Below are 17005 nucleotides of genomic sequence, written 5' to 3' on the forward strand. Positions count from 1 at the left end.
AAAATTTTAACTTTTATGTAACAGTAAATATGAAAATAGTTACTGTTTTAAGTTATTTTTAATATTAAACATTAGTTATTGTTGGATCTATTTAAATAAAAATCCAAAGGTAATTTAAAGTTATGATGATTTTCAAATCTAAATCAATTAAAATAAATGAAAAACACACAAAAATTATTATTTCAGGATATTCGCATTGTGTAGAGAGACAATTTCTTTTGGATAAGGTAGTTTAGAATTTAAAGTTGTGTTTCTTCAAATACTAAATATGTAGATATAAACACTCATTTATTTTGTAATTCTTAGTATCTCTGCTTATGGGAAACAGGAAGAGAAATAGGAGAGCAGAAAAAAGTTGGGAGATAAGGGAGGAGGAAGAAGAGATTCAGTATATATCATGGTCAAAAGAACAATAGCAATGAGAGGACTATAGGTCTATTTAGACAGTGTTCTAAACCTACTTAGTGCTCTGACTTTCCATTTTCAAAGGTAATTATCAGGGTCAGAATTATTATATTTGGCTCTCACAAGAGAGATATAACATTGGACAACTGAGTAATAATTTATATTACCATTTAAATCCAAGCACTCACATAGATTATTCAGAAGCATCTTTTCTTTTTTTTTTTCATTTCTTTTCTTTTTTTTTTTTTTTTATTAACTTGAGTATTTCTTATATACATTTCGAGTGTTATTCCCTTTCCCGGTTTCCGGGCAAACATCCCCCTCCCCCCTCCCCTTCCGTATGGGTGTTCCCCTCCCAACCCTCCCCCCATTGCCGCCCTCCCCCCATAGACTAGTTCACTGGGGGTTCAGTCTTAGCAGGACCCAGGGCTTCCCCTTCCACTGGTGCTCTTACTAGGATATTCATTGCTACCTATGGGGTCAGAGTCCAGGGTCAGTCCATGTATAGTCTTTAGGTAGTGGCTTAGTCCCTGGAAGCTCTGGTTGCTTGGCATTGTTGTACTTTTGGGGTCTCGAGCCCCTTCAAGCTCTTCCAGTTCTCTCTCTGATTCCTTCAACGGGGGACCTATTCTCAGTTCAGTGGTTTGCTGCTGGCATTCGCCTCTGTATTTGCTGTATTCTGGCTGTGTCTCTCAGGAGCGATCTACATCTGGCTCCTGTCGGTCTGCACTTCTTTGCTTCATCCATCTTGTCTAATTGGGTGGCTGTATATGTATGGGCCACATGTGGGGCAGGCTCTGAATGTGTGTTCCTTCAGTCTCTGTTTTAATCTTTGCCTCTCCCTTCCCTGCCAAGGGTATTCTTTTTCCTCATTTAAAGAAGGAGTGAAGCATTCACATTTTGATCATCCGTCTTGAGTTTCGTTTGTTCTAGGGATCTAGGGTAATTCAAGCATTTGGGCTAATAGCCACTTATCAATGAGTGCATACCATGCATGTCTTTCTGTGATTGGGTTAGCTCACTCAGGATGATATTTTCCAGTTCCAACCATTTGCCTACGAATTTCATAAACTCGTTGTTTTTGATAGCTGAGTAATATTCCATTGTGTAGATGTACCACATTTTCTGTATCCATTCCTCTGTTGAAGGGCATCTGGGTTCTTTCCATTTTCTGGCTATTATAAATAAGGCTGCGATGAACATAGTGGAGCACGTGTCTCTTTTATATGTTGAGGCATCTTTTGGGTATATGCCCAAGAGAGGTATAGCTGAATCCTCAGGCAGTTCAATGTCCAATTTTCTGAGGAACCTCCAGACTGATTTCCAGAATGGTTTTACCAGTCTGCAATCCCACCAACAATGGAGGAGTGTTCCTCTTTCTCCACATCCTCGCCAGCATCTGCTGTCACCTGAGTTTTTGATCTTAGCCAATCGCACTGGTGTGAGGTGAAATCTCAGGGTTGTTTTGATTTGCATTTCCCTTATGACTAAAGATGTTGAACATTTCTTTAGGTGTTTCTCAGCCATTCGGCATTCCTCAGCTGTGAATTCTTTGTTTAGCTCTGAACCCCATTTTTTAATAGGGTTATTTGTTTCCCTGCGGTCTACCTTCTTGAGTTCTTTGTATATTTTGGATACAAGGCCTCTATCTGTTATAGGATTGGTAAAGATCTTTTCCCAATCTGTTGGTTGCCGTTTTGTCCTAACCACAGTTTCCTTTGCCTTACAGAAGCTTTGCAGTTTTATGAGATCCCATTTGTCGATTCTTGATCTTAGAGCATAAGCCATTGGTGTTTTGTTCAGGAAATTTTTTCCAGAGCCCATGTGTTCCAGATGTTTCCCTAGTTTTTCTTCTATTAGTTTGAGTGTGTCTGGTTTGATGTGGAGGTCCTTGATCCACTTGGACTTAAGCTTTGTACAGGGTGATAAGCATGGATCGATCTGCATTCTTCTACATGTTGCCCTCCAGTTGAACCAGCACCATTTGCTGAAAATGCTATCTTTTTTCCATTGGATGGTTTTGGCTCCTTTGTCAAAAATCAAGTGACCATAGGTGTGTGGGTTCATTTCTGGGTCTTCAATTCTATTCCATTGGTCTATCTGTCTGTCTCTGTACCAATACCATGCAGTTTTTATCACTATTGCTCTGTAATACTGCTTGAGTTCAGGGATAGTGATTCCCCCTGAAGTCCTTTTATTGTTGAGGATAGCTTTAGCTATCCTGGGTTTTTTGTTATTCCAGATGAATTTGCAAATTGTTCTGTCTAACTCTTTGAAGAATTGGATTGGTATTTTGATGGGGATTGCATTGAATCTGTAGATTGCTTTTGGTAAAATGGCCATTTTTACTATATTAATCCTGCCAATCCATGAGCATGGGAGATCTTTCCATCTTCTGAGGTCTTCTTCAATTTCTTTCCTCAGTGTCTTGAAGTTCTTATTGTACAGATCTTTTACTTGCTTGGTTAAAGTCACACCGAGGTACTTTATATTATTTGGGTCTATTATGAAGGGTGTCGTTTCCCTAATTTCTTTCTCGGCTTGTTTCTCTTTTGTATAGAGGAAGGCAACTGATTTATTTGAGTTAATTTTATACCCAGCCACTTTGCTGAAGTTGTTTATCAGCTTTAGTAGTTCTCTGGTGGAACTTTTGGGATCACTTAAATATACTATCATGTCATCTGCAAATAGTGGTATTTTGACCTCTTCTTTTCCGATCTGTATCCATTTGTTCTCCTTTTGTTGTCTGATTGCTCTGGCTAGAACTTCAAGAACTATATTGAATAAGTAGGGAGAGAGTGGGCAGCCTTGTCTAGTCCCTGATTTTAGTGGGATTGCTTCAAGTTTCTCTCCATTTAGTTTAATGTTAGCAACTGGTTTGCTGTATATGGCTTTTACTATGTTTAGGTATGGGCCTTGAATTCCTATTCTTTCCAGGACTTTTATCATGAAGGGGTGTTGAATTTTGTCAAATGCTTTCTCAGCATCTAATGAAACGATCATGTGCTTCTGTTCTTTCAGTTTGTTTATATAATGGATCACGTTGATGGTTTTCCGTATATTAAACCATCCCTGCATGCCTGGGATGAAGCCTACTTGATCATGGTGGATGATTGTTTTGATGTGCTCTTGAATTCGGTTTGCCAGAATTTTATTGAGTATTTTTGCGTCGATATTCATAAGGGAAATTGGTCTGAAGTTCTCTTTCTTTTTTGTGTCTTTGTGTGGTTTAGGTATAAGAGTAATTGTGACTTCGTAGAAGGAATTCAGTAGGGCTCCATCTGTTTCAATTTTGTGGAATAGTTTGGATAATATTGGTATGAGGTCTTCTATGAAGGTTTGATAGAATTCTGCACTAAACCCGTCTGGACCTGGGCTCTTTTTGTTTGGGAGACCTTTAATGACTGCTACTATTTCCTTAGGAGTTATGGGGATGTTTAACTGGTTTATCTGTTCCTGATTTAACTTCGATACCTGGTATCTGTCTAGGAAATTGTCCATTTCCTGAAGATTTTCAAATTTTGTTGAATATAGGTTTTTATAGTAAGATCTGATGATTTTTTGAATTTCCTCTGAATCTGTAGTTATGTCTCCCTTTTCATTTCTGATTTTGTTAATTTAGACACACTCTCAGTGTCCTCTCGTTAGTCTGGCTAAGGGTTTATCTATCTCGTTGATTTTCTCAAAGAACCAACTTTTGGTTCAGTTGATTCTTTCTATGGTCCTTTTTGTTTCTACTTGGTTGATTTCAGCTCTGAGTTTGATTATTTCCTGCCTTCTACTCCTCCTGGGTGTATTTGCTTCTTTTTGTTCTAGAGCTTTTAGGTGTGCTGTCAAGCTGCTGACATATGCTCTTTCCTGTTTCTTTCTGCAGGCACTCAGCGCTATGAGTTTTCCTCTTAGCACAGCTTTCATTGTGTCCCATAAGTTTGAGTATTTTGTATCTTCATTTTCATTAAATTCTAAAAAGTTTTTAATTTCTTTCTTTATTTCTTCCTTGACCAGGTTATCATTGAGTAGAGCATTGTTCAATTTCCACGTATATGTGGGCATTCTTCCCTTATTGTTATTGAAGACCAGTTTTAGGCCGTGGTGGTCCGATAGCACGCATGGGATTATTTCTATCTTTCTGTACCTGTTGAGGCCCGTTTTTTGACCAATTATATGGTCAATTTTGGAGAAAGTACCATGAGGAGCTGAGAAGAAGGTATATCCTTTTGCTTTAGGATAGAATGTTCTATAAATATCCGTTAAGTCCATTTGGCTCATGACTTCTCTTAGTCTGTCGACATCACTGTTAAATTTCTGTTTCCATGATCTGTCCATTGATGAGAGTGGGGTTTTTAAATCTCCCACTATTATTGTGTGAGGTGCTATGTGTGTTTTGAGCTTTAGTAAGGTTTCTTTTACGTATGTAGGTCCCCTTGTATTTGGGGCATAGATATTTAGGATTGAGAGTTCATCTTGGTGGATTTTTCCTTTGATGAATATGAAGTGTCCTTTCTTATCTTTTTTGATGACTTTTAGTTGGAAATTGATTTTATTTGATATTAGAATGGCTACTCCAGCTTGCTTCTTCTGACCATTTGCTTGGAAAGTTGTTTTCCAGCCTTTCACTCTGAGGTAGTGTCTGTCTTTGTCACTGAGGTGTGTTTCCTGTAGGCAGCAGAATGCAGGGTCCTCGTTGCGTATCCAGTTTGTTAATCTATGTCTTTTTATTGGGGAGTTGAGGCCATTGATATTGAGAGATATTAAGGAATAGTGATTATTGTTTCCCTTTATATTCATATTTGGATGTGAGGTTATGTTTGTTTGCTTTCATTCTCTTTGTTTTGTTGCCAAGACGATTAGTTTCTTGCTTCTTCTAGGGTATAGCTTGCCTCCTTATGTTGGGCTTTACCATTTATTATCCTTTGTAGTGCTGGATTTGTAGAAAGATATTGTGTAAATTTGGTTTTGTCATGGAATATCTTGGTTTCTCCATCAATGTTAACTGAGAGTTTTGCTGGATACAGTAACCTGGGCTGGCATTTGTGTTCTCTTAGGGTCTGTATGACATCAGTCCAGGATCTTCCGGCCTTCATAGTTTCTGGCGAGAAGTCTGGTGTGATTCTGATAGGTCTCCCTTTATATGTTACTTGACCTTTTTCCCTTACTGCTTTTAATATTCTTTCTTTATTTTGTGCGTTTGGTGTTTTGACAATTATGTGACTGGAGGTGTTTCTTTTCTGGTCCAATCTATTTGGAGTTCTGTAGGCTTCTTGTATGTCTATGGGTGTCTCTTTTTTTAGGTTAGGGAAGTTTTCTTCTATGATTTTGTTGAAGATATTTACTGGTCCTTTGAGCTGGGAGTCTTCACTCTCTTCTATACCTATTATCCTTAGGTTTGATCTTCTCATTGAGTCCTGGATTTCCTGTATGTTTTGGACCAGTAGCTTTTTCCGCTTTACATTATCTTTGACAGTTGAATCAATGATTTCTATGGAATCTTCTGGTCCTGAGATTCTCTCTTCCATCTCTTGTATTCTGTTGGTGATGCTTGTATCTACAGCTCCTTGTCTCTTCTTTTGGTTTTCTATATCCAGGCTTGTTTCTATGTGTTCTTTCTTGATTGCTTCTATTTCCATTTTTAATTCCTTCAACTGTTTGATTGTGTTTTCCTGGAATTCTTTCAGGGATTTTTGCGATTCCTCTCTGTAGGCTTCCACTTGTTTATTAATGTTTTCCTGTGTTTCCCTAAGTGTGTTCATGTCTTTCTTGAAGTCCTCCAGCATCATGATCAAATATGATTTTGAAACTAGATCTTGCTTTTCTGGTGTGTTTGGATATTTCATGTTTGTTTTGGTGGGAGAATTGGGCTCCGATGATGGCATGTAGTCTTGGTTTCTGTTGCTTGGGTTCCTGCGCTTGCCTCTCGCCATCAGATTATCTCTAGTGTTACTTTGTTCTGCTATTTCTGACAGTGGCTAGACTGTCCTATAAGCCTGTGTGTCAGGAGTGCTGTAGACCTGTTTTCCTCTCTTTCAGTCAGTTATGGGGACAGAGTGTTCTGCTTTCGGGCGTGTAGTTTTTCCTCTCTACAGTTCTTCATCTGTTCCTGTGGGCCTGTGTCTTGAGTTCACCAGGCAGCTTTCTTGCAGCAGAAAATTTGGTCTTACCTGTGGTCCTGAGGCTCAAGTTCGCTCGTGGAGTGCTGCCCAGGGGCTCTCTGCAGCGGCAGCAACCAGGAAGACCTGTGCCGCCCCTTCCGGGAGCTTCAGTGCACCAGGGTTCCAGATGGTCTTTGGCTTTTTCCTCTGGCGTCCCAGATGTGTGTGCAGGGAGCAGTCTCTTCTGGTTTCCCAGGCTTGTCTGCCTCTCTGAAAGTTTAGCTCTCCCTCCCATGGGATTTGGGTGCAGAGAACTGTTTATCCGGTCTGTTTCTTTCAGGTTCCGGGGGTGTCTCAGGCAGGTGTCCTGCTGCTCCTGGGCCGTCCCCCACGGGAGCCCAGAGGCCTTATACAGTTTCCTCTTGGGCCAGGGATGTGGGCAGGGGTGAGCAGTGTTGGTAGTCTCTTCTGCTCTGCAGCCTCAGGAGTGCCCACCTGACCAGGCGGTTGGGTCTCTCTCTCACGGGGTCTGGGAGCAGAGAGCTGCTGCGGGCCGGGATCCGCGGGTGTGGGACTTCCGGTAAACACAGAAAGTGCCCGGTCCTAGAGAAATTCTGCTTCGGTGTGTCCCAAGCTCACCAGGCAGCTTTCTTGCAGCAGAAAATTTGGTCTTGCCTGTGGTCCCGAGGCTCAGGTTCGCTCGTGGGGTGCTGCCCAGGGGCTCTCTGCAGCAGCAGCAACCAGGAAGACCTGTGCCACCCCTTCCGGGAGCTTCAGTGCACCAGGGTTCCAGATGGTCTTTGGCTTCTTCCTCTGGCGTCCGAGATGTGTGTGCAGGGAGCAGTCTCTTCTGGTTTCCCAGGCTTGTCTGCCTCTCTGAAAGTTTAGCTCTCCCTCCCATGGGATTTGGGTGCAGAGAACTGTTTATCCGGTCTGTTTCTTTCAGGTTCCGGGGGTGTCTCAGGCAGGTGTCCTGCCGCTCCTGGGCCCTCCCCCACGGGAGCCCAGAGGCCTTATACAGTTTCCTCTTGGGCCAGGGATGTGGGCAGGGGTGAGCAGTGTTGGTGGTCTCTTCTGCTCTGCAGCCTCAGGAGTGCCCACCTGACCAGGCGGTTGGGTCTCTCTCTACCAGGTCTGGGAGCAGAGAGCTGCTGCATTTTTTTTTTTTTTTTAACTTGAGTATTTCTTATATACATTTCGAGTGTTATTCCCTTTCCCCGTATCCGGGCAAACATCCCCCTCCCCCCTCCCCTTCCTTATGGGTGTTCCCCTCCCGACCCTCCCCCCATTGCCGCCCTCCCCCCACCAGTCTAGTTCACTGGGGGTTCAGTCTTAGCAGGACCCAGGGCTTCCCCTTCCACTGGTGCTCTTACTAGGATATTCATTGCTACCTATGAGGTCAGAGTCCAGGGTCAGTCCATGTATAGTCTTTAGGTAGTGGCTTAGTCCCTGGAAGCTCTGGTTGCTTGGCATTGTTGTACTTTTGGGGTCTCGAGCCCCTTCAAGCTCTTCCAGGTCTTTCTCTGATTCCTTCAACGGGGGTCCTATTCTCAGTTCAGTGGTTTGCTGCTGGCATTCACCTCTGTATTTGCTGTATTCTGGCTGTGTCTCTTAGGAGCGATCTACATCTGGCTCCTGTTGGTCTGCACTTCTTTGCTTCATCCATCTTGTCTAATTGGGTGGCTGTATATGTATGGGCCACATGTGGGGCAGGCTCTGAATGGGTGTTCCTTCAGTCTCTGTTTTAATCTTTGCCTCTCTCTTCCCTGCCAAGGGTATTCTTGTTCCCCTTTTAAAGAAGGAGTGAAGCATTCACATTTTGATCATCCGTCTTGAGTTTCATTTGTTCTAGGCATCTAGGGTAATTCAAGCATTTGGTCTAATAGCCACTTATCAATGAGTGCATACCATGTATGTCTTTCTGTGATTGGGTTAGCTCACTCAGGATGATGTTTTCCAGTTCCAACCATTTGCCTACGAATTTCATAAACTCGTTGTTTTTGATAGCTGAGTAATATTCCATTGTGTAGATGTACCACATTTTCTGTATCCATTCCTTTGTTGAAGGGCATCTGGGTTCTTTCCAGCTTCTGGCTATTATAAATAAGGCTGCAATGAACATAGTGGAGCATGTGTCTTTTTTATATGTTGGGGCATCTTTTGGGTATATGCCCAAGAGAGGTATAGCTGGATCCTCAGGCAGTTCAATGTCCAATTTTCTGAGGATCTTCCAGACTGATTTCCAGAATGGTTGTACCAGTTTGCAATCCCACCAATAATGGAGGAGTGTTCCTCTTTCTCCACATCCTCGCCAGCATCTGTTGTCCCCTGAGTTTTTGATCTTAGCCATTCTCACTGGTGTGAGGTGAAATCTCAGGGTTGTTTTGATTTGCATTTCCCTTATGACTAAAGATGTTGAACATTTCTTTAGGTGTTTCTCAGCCATTCGGCATTCCTCAGCTGTGAATTCTTTGCAGAAGCATCTTTTCAAAGCAAGCACTTTTTGTCAAGGACAACTGTCCAGTACAAGCAGATATTATGAACTTGAAGAAAGCTTAGCAGTAAAGAGCCAACTTATTGCTCTTTCTGAAGAGGTTTGGTTTTCTTGGTCACAATCATCTGTAACACTATCTCCGGAAGACCAGGTATCCTCTTCTGGCATCTGTGAGGACTCCACATTCATACAAAGTTGCATGAAAATAAATTATACTTAAGGTACAAAGTAAAAACAGTAAATTTATATACATGTACATGTCTAAAGGAAAGGATTCTACAAAATATCTGTGTGTTTATATAAAGCATTATGGTTTTGATTTCCTATATTAAATATTAGTACTATTTGGACACAGAAGACAATCATGGACTAGGGTACTATGGTTTATAATTAGAGTTTTTATATGCAAGATACAAGTTTATCTTTAAGTTATTTCATGCTTAAATAGCATAGTTAATTGATAAGACAAGGTTTTTATATCAACAAAAAGTGTTTTTATATTACATTGTATGTGTACCTGAAAACATATATATGAAAAATTGGTTTGAGTACCAAATGATATTTCCTAAGATAGCTATCATGGTAGTGTTAAAATGAAACTCCTATGAATAACAAGTATATTGGTTTTTCTGTACTCAAAAGCACTTTACATCTCAAAATCATGTCTTTCTAACAAGAGATCAGAAATATCTCTACCTTTCTCCCACATATGTTCATTTTTATAAACTTCTTACATATAAGCCTATATACTTGTTTTCCTCCAGTACTAAGTTATGCTTTTCCAAAAATTGCTTTATTTAGTGATGAAATAAATTGCTCTGATATATTCAGTCTTCTTCTCTACACAAAAGTGACTTGTATGAGTTATAAACCAAATATAGGCTATCTCAAAGAATTGTGCACATTTGAAGGGGCTACATGTGTTCACGATGAAACTTTACCTAACAAGGCTTCTGTCTACTATGAACTTTTTTATACCCAGTTTAACTTATTCAAATAAGTATGCCCTTATAAAGAGAGCAATTCAGTCTCCGCAAATCACAGCAGTCAAATATTACCTAATTTCATGCTCAAACCCTGTCCATATAAGGCAATTGTTTTGCCACATAAAACATATAGAAACTAACTGTACTCAGTCAAGATGACTCTGCATTTAAATTCATTTAAAAATAGGACCATGCATATATGAATCATGATTGCTTTATAGTGCATGCCCACTCTCTTTCATTTTTTTTGTTTTAGCAAGCTTTACTAAATTTAACCAGACGTTGGTATTTATTTTTTTTGTACAGAATATATTTATAATATACATTCAACTGCTACACTGCACAGCAAGCTTGTATCATAATGACATGCAGACCACTAAAAGCCTTGGGGTATTTTCAAATAGAAAGCCATCACCTGGCGAAAAAGATTGCTGTGATGATGGAAGACAAATAGAACAAAAATGATAAAACATGGAAGAAATTTTATTCATATTTATTTGTCGCAGAGCATTGTCTTTACTTTTAATATTTCATTTCTAAGAGTCTCTAAGACGCTTTACCTTTCTATCACTTTCCATAAGAACATTTATGCAATTCGGAACTAACTTCCATTCTTAAAGAAAAGTGGCTAAGAAGGGATCACAGCTCTGAACTACGTGAATGAAACATACTTTGTTTATTTTTATTAATGTGAACATATTTAAAATATTTATAATTTGGTACTAAATTTGAACTTTATTACATAACAGTAATAACTGGATCTTATTTAGGCCTTGATAATGTTTTCAAAGGACAATCTTCTTGTACTTTACCAGGGTAAAGAATATATTTCGTTGAATTATTTTTTTAATTTGTGTGGTTTTCCTTTCCATTTTTTTCCCTTGGGAAAGCTTATGTAGCACAGGTTGGCCCTGAAATCTGTGTGTTGCCAAGGATGACCTTGAACTTTTAATCCTTTCTCTTCTACCTTCCAGGAACTGTAATAAAATGTGTGTGCCAAGGTACTCAGTTTAAGTAGTATTAAGGAAAGAACCCTGGACGTCAGGCATGTTAAGCAAGTGTTCTACCTAAATGTAGATAAATTTTAATCCAGCAAGATGGCTTCTCTGGCAAAACATTATATCCAAACATGATTCAGCCAGAATGCAGACATCTCCTAGATTACAGTATGGTGTATCTGGAATGGAATAGAGTACACACCTTTATTTCCTAACAGGAGTGAAAGGTTAGTTTGTAGAAGGAAGCAGCCATGTTTGAAAGTGACAACTAATTGAAGGTTAGAGTAATCAGAGAAAGGTATGCCAGAATGAGTCAGAATTAAGCCCAACTCACATGAGAAAAGATATTAAAAGCAAAATACATAAGAACAGTGAAAAAATGGTGGTATTTGGTGGTGGTAGAGAGCTTTAGCTGGGCTGTTTTACAGAGACAAGTTACAAAAAGACACAGGTGACAACAGAGCTAGGCAGAGAATGAGAAGGAGCCAGAAGACTAGAACACATTGATAAAGTTTGTGTGAAGCAAGGCAGAGCAATTCTGCCAGAAGCTGAGAAAAGCTGGGTTGAATCACTAAGCTTAGAAAATAATATGTTATATATGAAAAACTCCCTAAGGGGGTTCAGTCATACCCTGCAAGATGCTGAGCATTTCTTGTCAGGGTTCTAAGGAGAAACTACAGAGAACTAAATTAGGTATTAGAACTCTCAGGCATGCTACAGAAGACAACAGTGCTCTTGACTTAACCATAAGTAGCACATTTGTCAAGGGCAGAGCATATTCATTTAATAGAAAAAGAATTCTGTAATCTTTAAGAAAGTTAACTGAAAAGCCTATGTGGTAGAGCAATGGGCTTTAAATGAAGGAAAATTATAGGCACTTTATCAGGTGGGACAAGTGCAGCTGGAAATTCAACGTATAAAACAGTTACAAGTGCTTAGAATTCTCCTGCATTTGTTATTAAAAAGAAATCTGGAAATTGGAGGATGCTGCATGTTCCAAGGGCTATAAATAACAGGATCCAACCTATGGGTTCATTACAAACTGGAGTCCTCTTACATTCTCTATTAATAAGAGGATGGGAAATAACAACAATTAACTTAAAAGGCTGATTCTTAACTATTGGTCTACAAAAGCAAGATACAGAAAGTTTTGCTCTTGCAGAAATATATATGTGGAAAGTTTTTCAGAATATATAAGTGGACAGACTAGATGTTAAACTTGACTGTATTCTGATTATCTTGTCCTATATTCATTGTGTAGCAAGAAGACAATTTTATAGAGTGGATCTTCTTAGCATATACACAAGATAATAAACTATAAATTACATTGAAAAGTTTTCTGATCTGGTTGTACAAGGAAGGACTAAGACTTTGTAAGTTATTAGGAACATCCATAGCCCAAAGCTTTCAGGCCAGGGAATAGTTTGAACAAAGATGATAATAAACTGTTCTTAGCCCAAGACATGTACTTGCATAGCTTAGGTAGGGCTCTTATCTCATCACTTAATCTGACGAAACAAAAAAATTGACTATTAGATTCTGATATATACTTTTCTACATTTTATTTATATTTCAAGGAATTCATATGTATACAAAGAAATATGCTTCCATCTACCTCACATTATCCCCTCTTCAACTGCCTTGAATCCCTCTTAAAATATCTTCCCAATTACATGCAGCTTCATGTTTTTTATTTGATATGTCTTTTAACAACTCACTGATCTAATATTGTAGCTCACACATGTATAAGTGTGGAGTCATCCTCTCTGACATACCTACCTAGCAGTGTAATAACTCTAGGAAAGAATGATTCTCAAAGAAGAATCCTCTTCCACTACCTGCTCAGTTAAGAACGGGAGTCTCAAAAACTCTTCTTCCCCCTATTGTGCTTGACGTTATCTCAGTTTTATGCAGATTTATGAAGATGTCCACAGTTCTTGTGAGTTCATGAGTCCAAAAACCCAAAATAAAGTATTTCACGGGATTTGCTTTTAATCTAGGACCTTTTTTTCTTTCTGTTTCCTTAACCAAGATGTTTCATGAATGAGGGTTTCTATTGTTCTGATGAAAAGCAATGACCCAAAAAATGTTGTAGAGGAAAGAGTTTATTTTGCTGACACTTCCACATCATAGCCCTTCATTGAAGGAAGTTAGTGCAGGAACTCAAGCAGAACTTGAATTGGAGACAGAAGCTAATGCAGAAGCCACAAAAAAAATGCTCAACTTCCTTTCTCTGGAGAGGTTTTGGGGCTGACTTGTATGTAGTAATTTGGCAGAAATTTGACTTTGGGCTATGACTCAGGAAGTAGGTTCAGATAAGAATATTTACAATTGGGCTAATACAAAGCTCAAGGTAAACCCAGTCAAGGAATGTGTGACATTCTTTTTATTTGGTCATCCTGATAAACCCCTAAAAACAGTGGTCACAGAACTTTGATTATTTCCTTGTTTCTTCCTTGACCTAGTACTGACCTTATTCTTTGCATGTATTTAGAATCGTATAAAAGCAGGCTGGAGAAAAATAAACCCCACTTCAGCCTCCGCACTGGCTGGAGTCATGTTATAGTTTTGTCTACTTGCCTTCTTCTTTTTAATCCTCACTCCCTTCCTTGAGACCCTATTGAATTACTAAGCTGCCTTGGTTATTTTCTTAATCAGTACCAACATCTCAGGAATGGAACCACTCACAATGATCTGAGTTCTACCACATCAATTAATAATAGAAATGCCTGCAAATTAATCTCCAGCCAGATCTTATGTAGGCGTCTTCTTAATTGAGTTTCTCTTCTCTCAGATGACTTTTGTTTATACCAAGTTGACCTAAAAAATAAACACAGCCGTAATAATCTTTTTGAGCATTGACTGTGAACACTTATTTATTCTCCACACTTTAACTACATTATATATTGACTGACAGTGGCTCTCTTCTCTTACCCCTATGATAGTCATACTAGTTTTGCACCAGTGCTTGACAGGTTGATATTGTTGCTGGCAGTCTCAAGTGCTTCATAACAGAAATTATGTGTTTTTTCTTTGCTATTACCCTATACAGTTTCTTCCAGCCCTATGAAAGCTAGCAAGCAGGGGACAATTTCCAGGTGAGATTGAAATTGACTGTTGTATGTCATGCGACCAGTTTGTAATATATCCATCAATAGAACAGTTATCCATTGTTACAGCTAAACACGGTCATAAACATGAACTACATCAACATAAGTAAACTAAAATTCAAGTAGCCTGAAACACCTATGATTGGATTATTTGAGGAGGGAAGACCCACTTTAACTTACATTTAGGCCTTACTGTCTGGTGGCAGTTCACATAAAAGGACATAAATGCAGAAACTTTGAGTTTGTCAATTTTTTCTTGCTATAATTTCAAAGTGTTTTTAGCTTGTTGCTAATCCTGATTAGCAACTGTCTGACAATACACCCCAACCATAGTCCCTCCTCCCTCTACCATCCCTAGTTGCCCCTACTTACTCTACACCACAGATATACTCCCTCTCCATTTCTGTTCCAGAAAAGAGCAGCCCTCCAAAAGATGACAGACAAATAGTTCAAAACGAGACACAATAATACGAGATAAAAGTTCTCATATCAAGGCTGGACAAGGCAACCCAATAGTAGACAAAGAATCTCAAGAGCAGGCAGAAGACTCAGCAATGCATTCTCCCCTGTGGTTAGGACTCCCACAAAACACCAAGTTAACAGCTACAATATCTATGCTTATGACCTTGTACAGACCAATTCATGCTCTCTGCTTGCTGTTTCAGTATGTAAATTCATGCTTAGCTGGTTCAGTGGGTCGTATTTTTCTGGTGTTATCCATTTCTTTTGACTCCTACAGTCTTTCCTGTCCTCCTTAAGCATGCTTATCCTATCTCCAAGTGGAGGAAAGTGATGGAGACTACCAATTTAGACGTTCTGCATAATGCTTGTTGTTGGTCTTTCCTCTGCTCTCACCTGCTATGTCAAGAAGCTTCTAATGAAATGACAAGGCCTTAATCGATAAACATAGCAGAATATCGTTAGGAATTAATTCATTGTTTTGTTTTGTTTTTGTTTCTTGAGGCAGGGTTTCTCTTTGTAGCCTACGTTGTCCTGGGTTATTCTGTGGATTAGTTGGCCTCAAACTTAGAGATCTGCCTGCCTCTGCCTCTAGAGTGTTGGGATTAAAGTGTGTATGCCACCTTCTCTCAACCTCATTAATTTTTATTTTTTAAAGTATAGTCATGTTTGGTTCTACCGTTGGACTCTGGTCTATCCAATCTTGAGTTTCTGGACATTTGTAAACTCTACTATCAACAAGCTGTGTGAATGTTGTCTTGGACAATAGGGCCTCATTGTCTCTTTTCATAGAAAGAACTTCTTGACTAGCATAAGGTTGGGTTATTTAGAGATCTACATGAAACCTCCTTTGCCAAATTTAAAATTTTATCTGAGGTCATGATTTAAATGTAGTTTTAATGATTTCTAAGTTTAAGAACAATAAAAACTTTGAGAATGAAGACTCTAAAATGCATTAATTTCTGTAGAATTGCAGAAACATTGTAGAATGTAAAGTGAATTAGAAAAAAATGTTTGGTCTAGACAGTAGATTTACACATCAACCTGAATGTCTTGAAAGAACTATGGGAAGTGTAAAAATATCTCAGAGAGATAATACATTGTTCATTTGAAGAGAAAAATGGTTCTTAATCTTTCATATATTTTAATATTTAATTCATCACCTTGAACAAGCTTATCAAATAATTTTTATTTCTAAAATCTTCTCATATATTACATAAAATTTATCTAGTTTCCTAGTTATGTATAGTAATGGATATAAATGTATAATAAATTGCTATTTATCAATTTACATTTAATTTTTTCCATGATATTGAGCATTTTTGTATGAGTAAAATTCAATATGCCTATTTACCCACAGTAGCTTAATTTTTTATTTATTCTGCTTTTCTAAAATATTTCCATTATTTCAGAAAGATATAATAGAAATTATCTACATTTCGATATTTAATAAATATATGATGATACTTAGTGTATTTAATTTAATTTTAAGGCAAAGTAAGCCTCAAGATCATTTCTAAATGTTTCAGGGCGTATAATAATTGTGCCGGATCAATAAATAGTGAACCAACTTACTCAGAACGAATAGAATAAATTCAAGCATAGTGACACTGCTGTCATGGTAGCACTAGGAGATAAAGCCAGGAAGATTGATAGTACTACACCAATCTGGACTACAAAGTGAGATCTTGATTCAAAAATAATTACTAAAAAAATAATGCACTACAAGCCATTATTATTACTTTAAATTAAGGGAAATTATGTACGAATGTGAATCTACAACAGAGTACAGTTTATACATTGCTAATTACTGAATATTTTATCTTTACAATAAAATGGTCTTAATTTTCATCTCCCAAAGTCATTTCAGAAGATTAATTAGGTCTTCCTTAATAAATAATTAAGCATTTTATCTCTCTATTGCCTGAAAGCAGTAGTAAATTACACCTTGACTCTGCTGTTAATTTGGTGTCCAGCACATAGTTCGCCTGTGGAATTTTTTTGCAAATCAAGCTTATAATCTATTGTCTGTAATCGCCTTCCTTTCCAGTTCTTCTTAGTTATTGATAATGCAGATCAAGCCACTTGTGTGATAGATAACCTGTCAGAAGATTCTGCTCTGGAAAACCACAGGCACATTAATATCCACTGTCCAGAGGTGTGATGTGGAACATTTCTCTTTATAATTAAGAAGACAAACGTGGCAACAATATGCTGCCTCATCAAGTTTTTCCCATGTAACATTTCTGAAACTAACTTTAATAATACCCAGAATTCTACCAGAAAAGAATGAAATATACTGCAAAGCGTTATAACCCCTCATTATAGCCATATCTGCGCACAAATAACATTTGAAAACAAACAAACAAACAAAAATGCACTTAATTATACACACTATAAAGTCAGGGAATGAAACTCAAGCCAGAATTATAGAAGTCCATAGGACTTTATTAAGATGATTGAT

Source organism: Rattus norvegicus, chromosome 6 (genome assembly GCF_036323735.1).
Source record: "Rattus norvegicus strain BN/NHsdMcwi chromosome 6, GRCr8, whole genome shotgun sequence".
In the NCBI taxonomy this organism is placed as follows: domain Eukaryota; kingdom Metazoa; phylum Chordata; class Mammalia; order Rodentia; family Muridae; genus Rattus; species Rattus norvegicus.